This window comes from Schistocerca serialis, chromosome 2, assembly GCF_023864345.2.
Source record: "Schistocerca serialis cubense isolate TAMUIC-IGC-003099 chromosome 2, iqSchSeri2.2, whole genome shotgun sequence".
NCBI classification, from domain to species: Eukaryota; Metazoa; Arthropoda; class Insecta; order Orthoptera; family Acrididae; genus Schistocerca; species Schistocerca serialis.
The window spans coordinates 326,834,620-326,852,873 of NC_064639.1; the positions used below are offsets into that span (position 1 = coordinate 326,834,620).

General features: G+C 39.4%; 1 protein-coding gene across 1 annotated transcript in view; it reads right to left on the reverse strand.

Moving 5' to 3' along the window:
- Nucleotides 1-18,254, reverse strand: part of LOC126457138 (uncharacterized) — a 288,468-nt gene that overhangs the window by 190,792 nt on the left and 79,422 nt on the right. The window lies entirely within an intron of this gene.

Genomic DNA, 18,254 nt, shown 5'->3' on the forward strand with positions numbered 1-18,254 from the left:
CAGTACTGAGAATTTTCACAAAATATACACTGCATTGCACACCATAAGCTTGTGCCTTTTGAATATGCTTGCAAAGTAGCAGCTACATTTTAGAAGCATTGTGGTAACCTTGGTCTAGAACACTAATCCAAATGTCTTGGGCCCTAAGTTCAAACCCAGTCACTACTAACGTGTTTAATAAAAATCGTCAGCAATGATGGTCGAAAACTTCCAGTATAAGGAGTTTGCAAGAACAGGTATGAGAAGCAGATAGAGGTTTCAGGTGTCCTCTTGCCTTTCAGGTGGAAAACTGGCACTAAGGGCAGAAGAATCAGCAATAATCTACAGCTTGAGACTACAGAAGGCAATGGAAACCACTCCACTACTAACAAATAACATGTATCTGTACATACACGCCCCATAATTGTGAAAGTGTCATGATGATAACCTATTTGCAAAAGATTCTGGGTTAGTATCGTATTCCGATTTCCATGAGTGGACCATCAAAGGGGACACGATATGTTGTTAAGTTTCAATGTGGTAGAGAAATGGGAAATGCATGAGGTGAATACAGATGTAATAGGGATCAGCGAACTGGAAAGAAGATTTTTGGTCAGGTGAATATAAAGGGTAATACTAACAGCAGCAGAAAACTGTACAATGGGAGTAGGTTGTCGAAGATGTCACTCGGCTGCATTCCCATAGCTTGTTTGAAAATTTCATATACCTGGAGAAACTTAAGTTAGATATCCCATACAAAATAACTAACTTTTACTGAAAATCAGAAAGACTTGTTACTTGCAGGGAAATAATCACATATATAGTAATTATCAAGAGAGATGGCTGCTGATACCTTCAGTGCAAATGCATACGACTTCCACACTCTTGCAGGAATATAAATAAAGCCGAAAGCAATTCGAAATGCTATCAGCTTGTGACAAGTAGAGAATCTGGGTTGGGCACGAAGCGGGTCTGGATGGCCGAGGGCGTTAAGACAACTGCTCATGTTTAGCGAAGATCTTAGTTTGAATCCCGGTCTAGCACAAATTTTCAACTCTCACTACTGAATTTGCTTCAATGCCCAATTGTGGCTGATGTCTTGATTTCCCTTCACTTTCACTTAAAAGATTCTGCTTTAATTATTATTAATTAATTGAATTCTTATTAAAATGGCTCGAGCATTTCCAAGATAATTTCCCTTGACAAAATACAGTTATGGATTCGCAATCTACTAATCAAATGGTTCAAATGGCTCTGAACACTATGGGACTTAACATCTGAGGTCATCAGTCCCCTAGAACTTAGAACTACTTAAACTTAACTAACCTAAGGACATCACACACACCCACGCCCGAGGCAGGATCCAAACCTGCGACTGTAGTGGTCGCGCGGCTCTGGACTGAAGCGCCTACAACCACTCGGCCACACCGACCGGCAATCTACTAATCAAAGGCCTTTTTTTATATTCATGTCAACCACATTCTGTTCAATTCTTATTTTGGAATTTTTGTAGTAATTTTTCTTTTTATATTTTTAGATCCTTGTATAAACCACACTATTCTTTTTCAGTGGGAGGATGGAGACAGAAATTGAAATTATAGAGAAAAAATTTATGTCACACATCGATTTACAAAAACGTCTCACAATATGGTCACCCTCAATCATATTTTTTTTTTTTAACTTATAATATACATATATCACACAGAAATACCAGCCTTCTAATCAAAGTTTTCAGTGATGTTGCTGTTAACTTCACTACAGATATTTGTTTCATCATCACTATCAGTATTTTCGATGCTCTCCTTACAAAGTACACTGTTGCTACTATCTAGTGCACTGGACATGCATCACTTCATGAACCACAGTTTTTGAAAGCTTCTCTATTGCATTTACTCTTCACATAGTGCATAACTATCAGTTTGTAACTGCATCATAACTGCAGTGAATAACAAAGTTTGTTAATGATTTTCTTTTATGTTACCACTGACTGGTGAATACTAAATTTTAGACTTTAGTTAAAAAAAAAAAAAAAAAAATGTGCCTGTCTGTCATGTAAAATAAACACAATTATCATCACTAAAAGTCACCCGTTGCAGACTGTTATACTGCCACCTCATATATAGTGATTAAATTTCCGAACACTAAGTGATATAGTTGCTCTATTTCAAACTAAGGAGTGGGAACTACATTCGAAGTTTGTACAATGCAAAAATATACTGGTATTTGTAGGGTCATACTGTTGAGCTGAAGCCTCAATTTTACATGGCTACTGAGACTTATATTTGGGTCAAAATGGTATTACAAACACTATTTGTAAGCAAAGACAACCAGCAATCTCTGTGGATCCATGAAACATTGGAAGCCACTGAATATTGCTTAAAATAAGCCCTCAGCATCATTTGAAACTGTATAAACAATAATATGCTTAAGCTGCTTTGGCAGTTGGGGTAGTTACCAGCAGCTAGCTACTCATCAATTATGGACTATATTGTGAGAACTGTGACTGTTATATCCAGGTCAGTCATGAAATATTTTTTTGTTCCAATTAGTTACTAGCAGAATCACTGAAGACGCAGATGATGCTGAGATCTGACCGATTCAGATAACAGAAGACTGATGGATGCCATACAGAAGATAAGTATATTCACAAGAGTTGTAGATTTGAGAAAGTACTGGCAGGTGCTCAGTTATACACCTCAAAGAAAACATAGGTAGAGCTTAAGGCATACCCTGGCGCAGATATAGACTTGGAGCAAAATTAAGTAATGGTGGAAAATTGGCTTAAGTTTCAAGGTTATCTTCATGAAAATCAATTAATAAGGAAAGTGAAACTACATACTGTGGAATGATTGTGTGTGTCTGGAGTTCTCTGAGGCTGTTGATACTGCAATACTGAATGGCATAGCAGATACATCAGCTGAGGAGAGATTGACAACCCTAAAATGGATAATCAGACACACATCAGGAGAAAAAAGGAATAGAGCAATGTAAGAGCAAGAAAGATAAAGTGAAATGGCCCCAGGAAAAATGTGAGGAATTTGAAAAAGAATGGTCAGCTTAAAAACAGATTCAGCATTCAAAAAAAATAAATAAAATAATTTTTGAAGAATTTAAAAGCACCACTGTCAACATTAATTGTGCTGAAGATATTCACTGTTAAAGCCAGAGAAGAGAGCAGATATGTGGAAAGTGTCTCCTGAAGGCCTCTATGAGGGCAACGAATTGTCCTCTGGATGCCCACGTGCCCAAATCAGCAGAGGTGCGAACACAACCAATGCATGAGCAGTTAGGCAACGCGATTGTAGCCTTAGAAATGCAACAGGTCTGCTAAGTAGATGTCATACAATTCATTTGTATGTCTTCTTCTGGACTACAGCTGCATGGTATCCTGACCAGGTAGGATAGATGGAGGACACTGACAAGATTCAAAGAAGGGGGCAATTCATTTTGCATTATCAAAAAATAGGGGAGAGAGCACCACGCATGTAAGAAGCGAGTTGGGGTAGCAATCCTTAAAACGAAGGCATTTTTTATTGCGGCACGGTCTTTCCACAAAATTACAATCTCCAACTTATTCCTCCAAATGCAAGAGAAAACTGAGCTTAGAGGGAAAGATACAGGCACACATTTCAGCCACATGCTGCTTCCGTGAGGAATGGCTGAGAAATAGTACAAAAGTATTTCAATGCACCGTGTTAACATAGATGTAAATGTCCACAACCAGAGGTTACCTTGCAATTCATGTACATGCGAATGCTGTGCAACTGGATTACCAGGCAGGTATCTTAATACCTGTGCCTGCCTGTAAATGAGGTGACATTTGCTCTTGGACACTTCTGCCCAATGGGACAGTGTTGGACCAGCCTAAAAAATGGGATCCAGAATCAATGTCAGAATCTGACACTTCTCTCACCCAAGCTCAACCACGATCCTAATCAAACTCCTACACCTCACAAATCTGACCCAATTCAGCTCTTAATGTCTCATCCCTACCTATCTCTGACCCTGCAACACCCATTCTTTCTAGAGGGCTAACCTTCATTCCCACACCCAAATTCAACTACAATGACCTAGTCAAAGGTGTCCCATTCACCCATCCGCAACTGGAAATATGACTTCACCACCCAATTCCCACCTATAACAAATGGATTGAGCATCAAATCCTATCTAGAAAAGTTACAACCGAAATCCAAAAGCAATCTGCCTCCTATTTCCCCAACCCTCCTCTCCTCCTCACTTAAAGCATTGCCTCTCAGTCCTGCCTGATCACCCCAAACCCTACTCAAATGGAATCGGGAGCATGACCTGACCTCTCTATCATCATGCCTTTCCCATTCCCCCCCGCCCTGCTGACAAGGGCTCAACTACTATAGTACTTGACTGCATGGGATATATGGATCACGGACATCATCAGCTCCCTGACATCTGATCGTACAAAACAGTTCCTAATGATGTCATTTCTTCCACCCAGACCCAGCTGCAGAAAATGCTGAAGAGCTTAGGCCTCTCGCACAGACTTAATACTGCTCCCACAGAACTCCTCACCCAATCAGATGCACACAAAAACAACCATCCTGGTCCTTCCACAGAAGCTGGCTTCAAAGCCCCCACTGAATGCATTTCAGCTCTGGCTGACCAGCACCTCCAACCCATCAAGAGAGAGCCTCCCCTACTAAATGAAGTCTTATTCGAAGGCCCATTTACTGTCATCATAGTCGACTTCATCCTTACCCATAACTCCTTCATGTTTACAGACTAGACCTACCAACAGATCAGCAGCACTGCTAAGGGAATAAGCACGGAACCAATCTATGCTAGCCTCTTCATGGGCTGCACGATGGAGGAGGCATTCCTCACGACCTAGGAGCTGGTCTTCCCTGGATTCACGCAAATTTATTTTTGATATCTTTCAGATCCAGGCTCAGTGAAAAAGAGCTCCTTTTCCCACCTTAAATTCACCTAGGCTTTTTCCAAATCTGAAACCACCTTCCTTGACATTGATCTACACTTCACTGAAGCTTACATCCAAGCCTCAGCCATGTGAAACTAACCAAAAAGCAACAATACTTAAATACTGACTGCTGGCACTCCCTCCCAAACAGCTTAGTCATATGTATCTGTTCCACCACCAACTACCTCAAAACCTGCACCAACAAAGTCTCCCACACTTCTCTCTCCCACAAGTATCCACAGATTTTGTTCACAAACAAATCTCCCAAGCTGTATCCTGCTCAGAACCTCTAACTCACTAACACAGCTTCCACTTCCAACAAGATCAGAGGTACCCCCTTGTCACCCAGAACCTGCCAGAATACTTTACTCCCCTCAAGGCTATGACTTTCTCGTACCAATTCTTCACCATGATATCTTATCGCACCACACAAGTCACCATCTGTTGAATTCCTAAGCTCTGTAACATCTTAGTCAAAGTGTATGACATTCCAAAATCATTATTCCTAGCCCAAGGTTCCTACATACACAACGGCCCCCTGTAAAACCTGACCATGCATCCATCCATTACCACCTAAAGGCACGAATACCACTAAAATGGGAGAGTGTATGAAATGACACAGAACTGTTGACCTTGGAACCACCCCATACTCAGTTGAAGAACATGCTCTACAGCAAGCCTCAAGGAACTGGAACATTTGCTGCATCACACAGGCTACTTGGTTCCTCGCATCCAACACTAATTTCCCTGAAATGTGGAGACGGAAACTTGCCCTGAATACATCCTTGTGTCCCAAAACTCTCAGGGACGTAACTTCCATTACCACCACCAACACCACTATAATAATAATAATTATTATTATTATTTCTCATATAATTATCGTATTTGCTTTTAATTCTTTCACTGCCTATCCACCTTTCCTTTTGGTTCCTTTCTCCATCTCCTTTTTCTCTAGTGCTTAATTGCAATGGTTATTTCTCTTCTATTTTTCTTCTCTCCCACACTCACGATTTCTGGGCTGAAGCCATTACAGTGCCTAATGGACTCCTACTCCGTTGATGTCTTCCCAGTCATCTTTCTCTCTTCCTGTCATCATAAAAATTGGGTTATTCTCATCCAGGGGTCTGAGTGACCTGCCCTTCTCTTAACCTTCCCTAGCCTATCCATCTCTCCTCCCTGAAAAAGGAACTAATAATGGGTGTCCAGGAAGTAAGGACAAATTTAAATTTTGTGCCAGTTTGGTAGCTGTGGCTTTTTCATGCTTCTTATCTGCGATCCTTCCGATTGGTAGCCTAATATCTTTATGCAGTGACCATTGTTGTTTGATGTTTATTTTCATCATGCAGCAGATGACACCTGAGCAATGCATCCAAGTGATAAAAAGTTAGTACAGAAATGGTCAAAGTCCCATGGCAAGCATTCATGAATTGCTTGGTCCACTTGGACGTAATACTACTCCAACCAATCATCAATTCGGAAGTTAATCCGGAAGTCTGAGACAACGGGTTCTGTTTCAAACATTAAGAAAACAGGATGACCGCATTCTGTTCGAACACAAGACAACATTGATGTCACGAGTGACAATGTGACTAAGCATCAGAAAATCAGTTTTCCAACAGGTTCAACAATTGAATTTATCACCAAGTTCACTGCATAGAATCCTTTCAAAATATCTGAAAATCCATGCATACTCAGATGAGGTGCACTTCCAATTCAATGGGTATGTCAATATGCAGAACTTGGGGTAATGACAATCTGCGAGCAACAGTGGAAGATGAGATGCATCCACAACACACAACTGTGTGGTGTGTGTTCTGGGCAGGAGAAGTGATCGGGATGAGGGAGCTGCCATCACAGTGAATAGCGACTGTTACTGAAACATGCTTTCTGTTTGGTTTCCCCCCCCCTTAATTATGAAAATGTTGATTTTTGGTTTCAACAAGATGGTGCAACATGTTGCACAGCCCATGAAACGATTGCTCTACTGAATGAAAAGTTTCCTCAAAAAATTCCTGCCAGATCATGCTATTTTACGCCTTGTGACGTTTTTTGCAAGGATTTTTGAAATTCAAACTGTACATGAACAAATCACAAACAGTACACCGATTGAAGGATGAAATTAAAAGGGTTATCAATGGCATCCCACCAGACGTTTGTGTACGCACCACCGAAACTTCAATGAACTCATTGCTCGTTGACATGTGGCCTTGGTCATATGGAGGATATAATTTTTCATACACAAATGGGGTAAGTTACTTCATGTGTTTGCAAAAAAAAAAAAAAAAAAAAAAAAAAAAAAAAAAAAAAAAAAAAAAAAAAAAAAAAATTTTACATTTTCAGTACACTTTGTGTGTTATACAGCACTTTCAATATTCGTACCTACTACCTAGACACCACCTAGTTCCAAAAGCTGGGACAGAGGAATGTTCTTTCGTTTGTGGCTATTGGCAATACTACACATTTCACATCCTAAAGGTAAGAACTGGCCCGAAACTCTGCCTCAGGTGGGAAAGCAATTACCACATGGGATGCAAGCAACAATCTGGAGGGGGTGCGGAAGGGGAAAGGATATTAGTGTATGGGTGGGGAGAGAGAGATGAATGCTGTCTGGTGGAGTGTGCACAGGAACTAGACTGTCTACAGGCGCAGCGTCAGGAGTTTGCGAGGCAGGGAGGTGAAGAAAGAAAGGGGGAAAGAGGGAGCAAAAAAGGAAGGGAGTGGGAAACTATGGATGGATGCGTTGGCAGAGGGCTGCAAATAAACAGAGTGGGAGATGAGAATGGGGAGGAGATGATGGGACGGGGGGGGGGGGGGGGGGTAACTATTGGGTGGAGGGTGTGGGTGCAGTATGTTCCCTTAGGATGAGGCCAGGATAATTGTGGGAACAGATAATGTGTTGTAAGGGTACCTCCCATCTGCACAGTTCACAAAAGCTGGTGGTGGAGGGAAGGATCAAGATGGCTTGAATAGTTAAAGAGCCATAGATATTAAGTGTGTTATGTTCAGTTGCATGTTGTGCCACTGGGTAGTCTACTTTACTCTCGGCCACAGATTGGCGGTGGCCGTTCATCCTGGAGGATAGCTGGTTGGTAGTCATACCAATATAAAAAGCTGTGCAATGACTGCAGAAGAGCTGGTAAATGGCATGATTGCTTTCACAGGTGGCCTAGCTGCTGATGGGGTAGGACAAACCTGTGACAGAACTGGAATGGAAAATGCTGGGTGGGTGGTTTGGGCAGGTTTTGCACCTGGGTCTTCCACAGGGTATGATCCTTTTGGGGGTGGGATTGGGAGTGGCATACAGATGGACTAGGATATTGTGTAGGTTGGGTGGGTGAAGAAACACCACTTTAGGGGGGACGTGAGAAGTATTTTGGGTAGGGTGCCCCTCAGTTCGGGGCATGATCCTCCCCTTTCTTGCTCCCTTTTTTCCCCACCTCTCTGCCCCACAACCTTCAGATGCTGCACGTGTTGACTGTCTAGTTCCTGCACACTCCACCAGATAGTGTTTGTCTCTCTCCCCACCCATACACTAGTATCCCTTCCCCTTCCCCTTCCTCTTCCCCTTCCCTGTCCCCTCCAGATAGCTGCTTGCACTCCACTTGAAAGTTGTATTCCAGACCGAGATGCTGGAATTGTCAGTCGTGTGTGCACGAGGTGATTGTTGAACTTCCATCTGATACATCTGACCGAGGTTTGTAGGACTTACGAACAAAGAAAGCAGAATGAATATGTATCATTTCTTTAGGATTTCTAAAATAATTGGGAGGTGTTGTATCCAAATAGTTATTCAAGTTAGTGTGTAAAATCTGTGAAACTGGAGACAGACCACTGGACATTCAGAAAATCATTGTTTACACAACCCCAAAGATCATTTGATTGGATAAATATGAGAACTATCACACTTTTGTAAATATATAAAAAGTATTTGACATCATAAGGTGGTGGAAGATGTTTCAACTTCTCAGAAAAACAGGTACACACTGTACAGAAATATTCAGCATGCACAAGAACGCCGGCCAGGTTGGCCGAGCGGTTCTAGGCGCTACAGTCTGGAACCGCACGACTGTTACGGTCGCAGGTTCGAATCCTGCCTCGGGCATGGATGTGTGTGCTGTCCTTAGGTTAGTTTGGTTTAAGTAGTTCTAAGCTCTAGGGGACTGATGACCTCAGAAGTTGAGTCCCATAGTGCTCAGAGCCATTTGAACATTTTGTACAAGAACTTAGAGGAAACAATAAGAGTGTGGTCAGCTTAAAAAAGTGTAAAGCAAAGATGCACCCTTTTTATCCAACTCTCAAACAAGTAGATAAAAGAAGCAATGATGGAAGTAAAAGTTTTTGGAGTGAGATTAAAATTCACAATAGAAAGACATCAATAATAAGATTCGCTAATGACACTGCTATCCTCTTCGATTCTGAGGAATAGTTATAGGCACTGCTGAATGGAATGAATGTTGTTTTTTTTTTTTAAAAAAAAAAAAAAGAAGCACAGAATACGGTTTAAGGATAAATCAAAGTTATACGTTATTTGGTTAGCAGCTATATAACTGCAATTCTTGAAATAGGCAGTATATTAATAAACACATTTATTAATACAAAACACAACGCAATTCTGTAAAATCATATTGTAACCTATCAAGTGTGGCAAAATAACAACTGAATACAAAACTGAAAGTTATGGCATTTCTATTAAAATACAGAAAACTTCAAATACAGCATTTCCTCCCCACTTAATCTGAGAATAACCTGTAGTGAACCATATTTTGACAAATCTTTGTTCATCTCCAAGTTAGGTAGATGTCACCTCAATGTGTCTATTTTGGTGTACAATCGCCTAAGTATCCAGGGGTACATTTTCACCCAGATCTGCTGGTGGTTCAGGAGGCAGTCAAATTAAGTGTCATTCATCTTCAGTCTTGTGTTGTCCACTATTATTCAATATGCTACAATTTCTGAGTTGGTTTTGATACCTTTTGACAGTTCCATAAGGCTGTTTCATGATGTACAGCATATCTTCCAGCTGTATGATTACACTCTCAATGATCCATGGTGGTTCACTTCACAAACTGTTTGCAAAATTGTTGACATACACTTGATCAACAACCTGGGAACTTTGAACTCTTCTTTGGCTTTGCCTCCTGTTTTGATAGAAGGATCAGTGACCATGAGATCCTTGGCAGACTGCCATGCAACTTTTATCTTGTAGCTAAACAGAAGTAGATACCTCCTCTGAATTAGTAAGGGTAGGGCTTATACTTGACAAGTGGAAGAAATTAATAAATCTTTTACCGGTCCTCAGCAGCTGAAAGGTTCAAAGAAAACTTTAGTATCATCTCAAATAGGTACCCCACTCATAAGGTAACAGTTGGTGGTGACTTCACTACAGAAAATACATGTTCAAAGCCGATGATAGGAATAACACACCATCAGAAATTGCACTAAAGGCTTTCTCCGAAATTTACTTTGAGCAATTAGTTCAGGAGCCCATTCAAAGACTAAATTGTTGTAAAAACATACTTCGCCTCTTAGCAACAAATAACCACAAGGAAATAGGGAGATTCATGATGGTTATAGGGATTAGTGACCACAAAGTAGTTGCAGAAAGACTGTATATCCTAACATCCAAACCTACCAAAAGTAAGTGCAAAATGTACCTATTTTGAAAAGCAGATAAAAATTCATTTGACTCCTTCCTAAGAAACAGTCTCCATTCCTTCTTAACTAACTATGGAAGCATAGAGTACATGTCACTGAAATAGTATCGACAGCAATTGAGAGAGAATTATACCAAATAAATTAACAAGAGACAGAACTGACTCCCCCCCCCCAAATTGTACACAAAACAGGTCACAATGCTGTTAAAGCAGTATTGAAAAAAGCATGCCAACCTCAAAAGAACACATTGGCCAAGTTTTACACAAGCTTCAAACTTTGCGCAGATTTCAATGCGAGATACTTTTAATAGTTTCCACAACGAAACTTTCTCAAAATCTGGCAGAAAATCCACGAAGATTCCGGTCTTATGCAAAGTGCTCCTGCAGCAAAAAACAATAAATATCTCTTCTGCCCTACAGTGATGGTAAGAACACATTGCATTGTTACTAATGCAACTTTACTAAATACAGTTTTCTGAAATTCCTTCACCAAAGAAAATGAAGTATATATAGTTTGGACAAGAAGAGAATAGAAGCTTTCGAAATGTGGTGCTACAGAAGAATGTTGAAGATTAGATGGGTAGATCACATAACTAATGAGGAAGTATTGAATAGGATTGGGGAGAAGTTTGTGGCACAACTTGACCAGAAGAAGGGATCAGTTGGTAGGACATGTTCTGAGGCATCAAGGGATCACCAATTTAGTATTGGAGGGCAGCATGGAGGGTAAAAATCGTAGAGGGAGACCAAGAGATGAATACACTAAGCAGATTCAGAAGGATGTAGGTTGCGGTAGGTACTGGGAGATGAAGAAGGTTGCACAGGATGAGTAGCATGGAGAGCTGCATCAAACCAGTCTCAGGACTGAAGACCACAACAACAACAACAACGCACATTCCAGAATTTGAATCAAGAATTAAGGCAAACATAACCTAAAAGTAGCTATCCTCAGAGTAGCGAAGCACCTCAAATCACATAAAAAATGCAAGTCTTCCAGTTCAGACTGCATAGCAATTAGGTTTCTTTCAGAGTATGCTGGTGTAATAGCTCCATATTTAGCAATCATGTACAACCATTTGCTTGACAAAATATTTGTACCTAAAGAATGGAAACAGGAATAATCTGCTAAATTACAGACGTTGATTTTGGAACATATACTGTGTTCGAACATTATGAACTACCTTGATGAAAATGATCTATTGACACATAGTCAGCAAAGATTCAGGAAATACTGCTCTTGTGCAATGCAATCAGCTCTTTGTTCTCAGGAAATAATGAATGCTGTTGACAGAGAATCTCAAATTGATTCCATATTTCTAAATTTCCTAAACGCTTTTGATACCATTCCTCCCAAGTGACTTCTCATCAAATTGTGCACATATAAGAGTATGGTCTCAGTTGTGCAACTGGATTCACGATTTCCTATCAGAAAGGTCACATTTCATAGTAAGTGATAAGAATCATCAAGAAAAACAGAAGTAATATCTGGTGATCCACAATGAACTGTTACTGGTCATCTGCTGTTCCTAATCTATATAAAAGATTTATGAGACAATGTTAGCAGCCATCTTATATTGTTTGCAGAGGATGCTGTCATTTAACACCTAGTCCAGTCATCAGAAGATTAATTCTAACTGCAACATGGTTCAGACAGACATGCAGTGACAAGGAGTGAGGTCACCTACATCAACACTAAAAATTTGAGGTAATGTCTTATGGGACCATACTGTTGAGGTCACCGGTCCCTAAGCTTACACACTACTTAATCTAACTTAAACCAACTCACGCTAAGGACAACACACATACACCCATGCCCAAAGGAGGACTCAAACCTCCGATGGGGAGAGCCGCGTGGATCGTGACAAGGCGCCTCAGACTATTCGGCTACCCCATGCGGCACGAGCACTAAAAGCAATCCATTTAAATTTCTGTTGCACAATAAATCATACAAATCTAAAGGCTGTCAATTCAACTAGATGTCTTAGGATAACAATTATGCACAACTTACATTGGAACAAACGCATTTTATTGGCAGAACATGTAGAAGAATCCACTACCTACACTATGCTTTTCAGTCCTCTGCTAGAGTACTGCTGTGTGGTATAGGATCCTTATCAGTTAGGATTGACGGACGACGTCACAAAAACTGCAAAGAGGGTAGCGCATTTTGCATTATTGCGTATTGTCATGCATGTGAAATGCAATTTGGGGTGCCCATCATAAAACAAAGATGTTTTATACTTCAGTGAGATCTTTTTTACAAAATTTCAAACTTAAACTTTCTCCCTCGAATGCGAAAATATTTTGATGACGCCCACTTATATAGGGAGAAATGATCTTGTAATAAAATAATACAAATCAGACTTCACATGGAAAGATTGAAGTGTTCATTTTCCTCACATGCTGTTTGAGTGTGGAATGACAGAAATAGCATGACAGTTGTTTGATAAACCCTCTGCCAGGCACTGTAGTGTTAACTGTATAGTACAGATGCACCTGTAGATGGTACAACCTCAACTGGTATAGCCCACTAACTGGTCTTCATTGGCTTCCAGATTCTTCAGTCAGTCTTTCAGTTTCTTCTTTAACCTTATCCATCACAGCAAATGGTACTCGTCTGGTCTTGAAAAATTTTGGTGTGGTTCTTGTCTTAATTTCAAGGCTGCTTCTAGGTTTTGCAGGTGCCCAAACCATGCTGGAAAAGAGATTCCTGATCCTGGCATACTTTCTCCTTGTATTCTTTAAAGCTATTCTGATCCATCATATTTGCAATCAGTGGCTTTCATTAATATTTAAATTGAAGACATTGAACCAGTTAATGCCAAAGATGTTGGTTGTTTTTCGTGTGTTGACACTCATTAATGGAAGCTTTTTGTTTATTTCATTGTATTTAACAACAGCCACAACACCCCCCCCCCCCCCCCCCCCCCCAAAAAAAAAGCAATCTGAGCACCAATTAATGTTTTCAATGTAGAATTTGAATTGAAGTATTCTGGTGATCCCAGCAATTCATAAGCATCCAGGTTTATTAGTGAGTAAGTTCCACCCGTATCCAGCAGGAATTTAATGTGCAGCCACTGATTTCCAGTTGTGCGTCAATTTTTTCTGCATTTTCCTGGCTGCTGATTTCTTCAGCCGATGCAGCTCCATTTGCTTCATTATTTCTTATCAATCTATCAGTATATGCAATCTCTTGACTGTCAGGTTGTCGTACTAAATTACAGTCCGAATTGGTGTCAGCACAATTCATTGTTGCTTTAAAATGAGCTGACAGTTGCTTAGCAAGCTTGGAATGTTTTTCCTTACTGACATCCTTTTGTCCAAAGTTTTGTCAACAGGTTGAACATCAGTGCCCACTGACGACAAGAAGTACACCCATTTCATGTTGCCGTGTGGTACCAGCATGCCTTGAAATGTTAATTTAGGTAGCAAAGGTATGAATCCATAGATGCACTATTCCTTCAAGTGCAGGAAATGCTGTTACATTTGATTTTTTATCCAGTGACATAGTGTTGTGATTTGATAGCAGTTTTAACCAACTGTGTTGTTCTCACAATTTGTTACCACCAGTGCTAGATATTTTAGGTGCTGAACTTATTTTTTACCCCCTACTAAAATGCCCAAATTAGCTTGTCTTACAAAGAAAACATTAAATGAACATCTGTAACAGTTTTGATTGCATCTTTTCTGAATGCAAGAACCTTTTTGCACCTTTTCTTAATGTCAACACCTCTTTCCACTTTTTAAATATTTTTCTTTGCTTTTTAGCCACATTTTATTCCTAAGAAATGAGAAAAAAACTAACATTCCTATGAGGTGCAGAAAACGGAGAATTTTCATCTGCAAAGTTTGGTTCTATGTAGTTCCTCAGTTCACCTCTAAGACTGGCTCCCAAAACTGAGCTAATGGGGATATAACTACCAACCTGGTGAGTGACTGTTGAACTATTAGCCTACTGACCTTGTTAGTATTACAAATGTTTTGACTTTGTGGGGCTCTGCCATTTTTATATGTTGTCAGCATCAGTAATCAAATATATTGAAACAGGAAGTGAACTCTGGAAAATACATGCTATGGCAAAGCAGTTTAGTGCAGGTTGTATTCAGAGTGAATGGTCTGTTCTCACACGCAGTGTTTGTGATATATTAATAACAACTGATGAGAAACACAAATATAATCATGTTACATAGCATACACCCAGCACAAAACATGGGAAGAATAAGGAACTACATTGTAGTACAGGTGGAGTTCCACAACAATTCATTAGTGAGGCAATGGCTTCTTGAAACTGAAGAAACAGAAATGATTTTTTTCTACTGTGACAACGAAGACATTTGTGACATGTGGTATTCCTCTCTCCAAGCTTAACATCCCTACTATGAAAATACATATGCAGAAATATGCTGGGAAGTTCGTTCCAGATGACAGAACCTTATAAAAAATCATATCTTCAGCCTCTGTATGAAGTTACACCAGATCAGGCAAGTAATAGCTAAAAATCCAGTAAATTTTAAACTAGATGAAACCAGTATTAGGCAAAATAGATGTGATCCAAACATTTTAGTAGACCCCTAAATAGACACCAAGTGAAACCCATGCTGTTGTTGATGCACTTTTTTAATAAAACAACAATGCTAGTGTGATGTAACGTTTCAATGATGCATGTGTTGTGTTGTGGCCTGAAGAAATACAGTATGATCAAGTGTGGCTAGTACTTACATATCAAGCATCTTCCACGATACTGGCATTAGCCACTCTGAAACCTATGTACTGTAATCTAAAGCACGTGACCTGCATTGCACACACAGTGCGTCGAGTTTGTAAAGCTCTACATGAAATATTCACGTGCAAACATATTTCTGTCTTGCACTAACAAATCACTAAAAAAGGGCCCTGCTAGAATACAAATGTTTGCTGAAATTAGAAATCTTCCTCTTCCAACTTCCTGAATTCTTACTTCATTGGGCAATGTCCTCAGAAAGAAGAATAATGGGTGTTTCTGATGGATGTTAAGGAAGCACTGGAGGATACTACAAAGCAGGTACTAAGACAGAGCTTAGCCAAAAAAAAAAAAAAAAAAAAAAAAGATGTTGAATATGTTGGAACAAACAGAGATTTCAATTACTGACTGCAAATAAAATATGCACCACTTGTATCTGTTGATGATAAACAATCCTTTTCTACATTTAAGTATTTAATTAGATGTTCGAGATGTAGCCTCACTGAAAATAACATTGAAATGTTAAATTTTGTCTGTTTTAACAGTTTTCTGGACATGGGATTGTAATAAAATTGTATTCTGGGATTTGTTTTACATAGATTTTTAATACAACATAACATTAGAGTATACTGGGTCATATGAGATGTAAAACCAGTTTTGATGATGTCTGTACAAATATAAACATTTAAAATTTGCATATTTTCCAATTAAATTATAGCACCTTCTTTCCACCTTTCTAACCTACATATTGCACCTAAAATACCTACTCTCATTATTACATAATGAAAATTAACCTAAGAAATGAGGTTTTCTGCAGAAATGTTGAGGTAAGGAATGTAAGGGAATTGCTACCTGGAAGTAGTTTTAATGACAGGCCAAGCTATTAATAAAACAGGGAATAGCACCCATAGTGCCAGAGGGAACAGTACATTATAAAAATGATTAGGAAAGTCAGAGATTGAAATGTATACGATGGGTAACGGGGGATGTTGAGTTTGACTGCTACTGTGAAAGCAAGAGACTGGCACAGAGGAGAAAAACTTTGGGGGTCATTAGACAGATGATCAAAATAACTTTTCTTCATTAAATACACCACTGTCACAGTAAAACTAAAAATAAGTTATTATGTGATAAATAAAATTCTGTTATCTATTGTTTTAGAATTACATTGACTCATTTCATGTGATCAGGAGACTTTGCAACCACATCAACTTTTAATTTTTGTGCTTAGTTTGGTCGATTTGATTAGTTTCAGAATAAATGACAGCGTTACAAATGTGTAAAAATTTAATTAAATGGTATCGACCACATTTTGTGAAATAAATATACGTTATTGCTTGTTGTTTAAGTATGTGCAACAGAAATGGAGTTTAGTGCAAATAGCGCTGGGTGGAATTTCATTAGGAAATTCTTTGCAACTGATATGTTTTGGGGAAAATGTATGACCTTGCTTCCATGAAGTGAAATACTTTAAGGATTTATACTGACAGGTATTATACAACATCCATATACCACCTAGCATCAGTTGACACATTAAGAAAAATCAGAAAAGCTGGTCAAATATATAATTAACAATGTAGCAAAAGACAGATTGCTACTTACTGTAGGGATGACACATCAAGTTGCAGACAGACACAATTAAAAGATACTCACATAAAGCTTTCAGCCCCCCCCCCCCCCCCCCACACACACACACACCACGAACTCCAGCATCTCGAGCTGGAATGCCAGCCCCCGACGCTGGAGTTGGTGTGTGTGTGTGTGTGTGTGTGTGTGTGTGTGTGTGTGTGTGAGTTAGTGGTCTGTCTGTTACTTGAGGTGTCTTCTATATAGTAAGTAGCAATCTGTCTTTCCCTACATCGTTGATATTCCTACCTGGAGTTTCAACTGGTTGATTCAAATATATAATTAATTACGCAGGGAAATGTCAACAGCAAGATTACTTGTTGTAAAAGTAAATATCCAAAATAGCCAATTGTAATTATGCATGTACTGAAATAAGAAAGGAATGGATTAATAGGCATGTTTGACAGTGACTCAAAAATAAAAAGCCCATGTAATATGATTCTCAATTGCTTCCTGGCAACACCAGTGAGCCCAGAGATTGTGTAAACTTTGTACCCCAACAAAAACTTGTATGCAATTTACTTAATAGGTTACATACAACAAAAAACATTTTATAGTTTTCAGCTCTTTTCAGTGATAGAGTAAATTATTAATATTTTGCAAGAGCTTTCCACATTATAGTGCACATTCTTTAGCAATACCGTAATTATTCGACAGAAGAGGAGACCAGCTGACATGAGACAGAGGAACAACAAGAAAGTTCTAGAAAGACATAACTTTTTGTTTTCACAGATGTACAGATAGCCTTTCACCAAGTGAACTAGAAATGATGTTCATAATTCTACAAGGGCATAACATTCTACATCTTTATTCTTTATGTCTACACACTTGCAGCCCTCTGCTGCTTGAGGGCTCCAAATTGTAGCGTTTAACACGGCACTGTGTAGCTGAACTACGTCTGTGTGTGAGAAACAGTGTGCTGTAATCGAGTGTTGACTCTGAAGAGTTTGTCCACAATGGACCACTCTATCCTCCACCATGACAATGCCTGACTACACACAAGCATTATGACATCTGCAACAATCTGATCGATAATCGTCCATATGGTCCCGACTTGGCTCCATCCGATTTTCATCCCTTTTCAAAACTTAAAGAGCACCCTCAAGGACTTCATGTCGATAGTGATGGAGCAATGCAAGCAGAGATGAGGTTGTGGCTCTGTCTACAAAGTCAAATACTCCATAGTGACACTATCAATAAACTGATCTCTCATTGGGAGAAATACGTTCATCACCAGGATAACTATGCTGAAAAATAAATATGTAGACATGAAGAATAAAGGTGTAGGATGCTAATAATTATGTTTTATTTAAAAAAGCTTTTA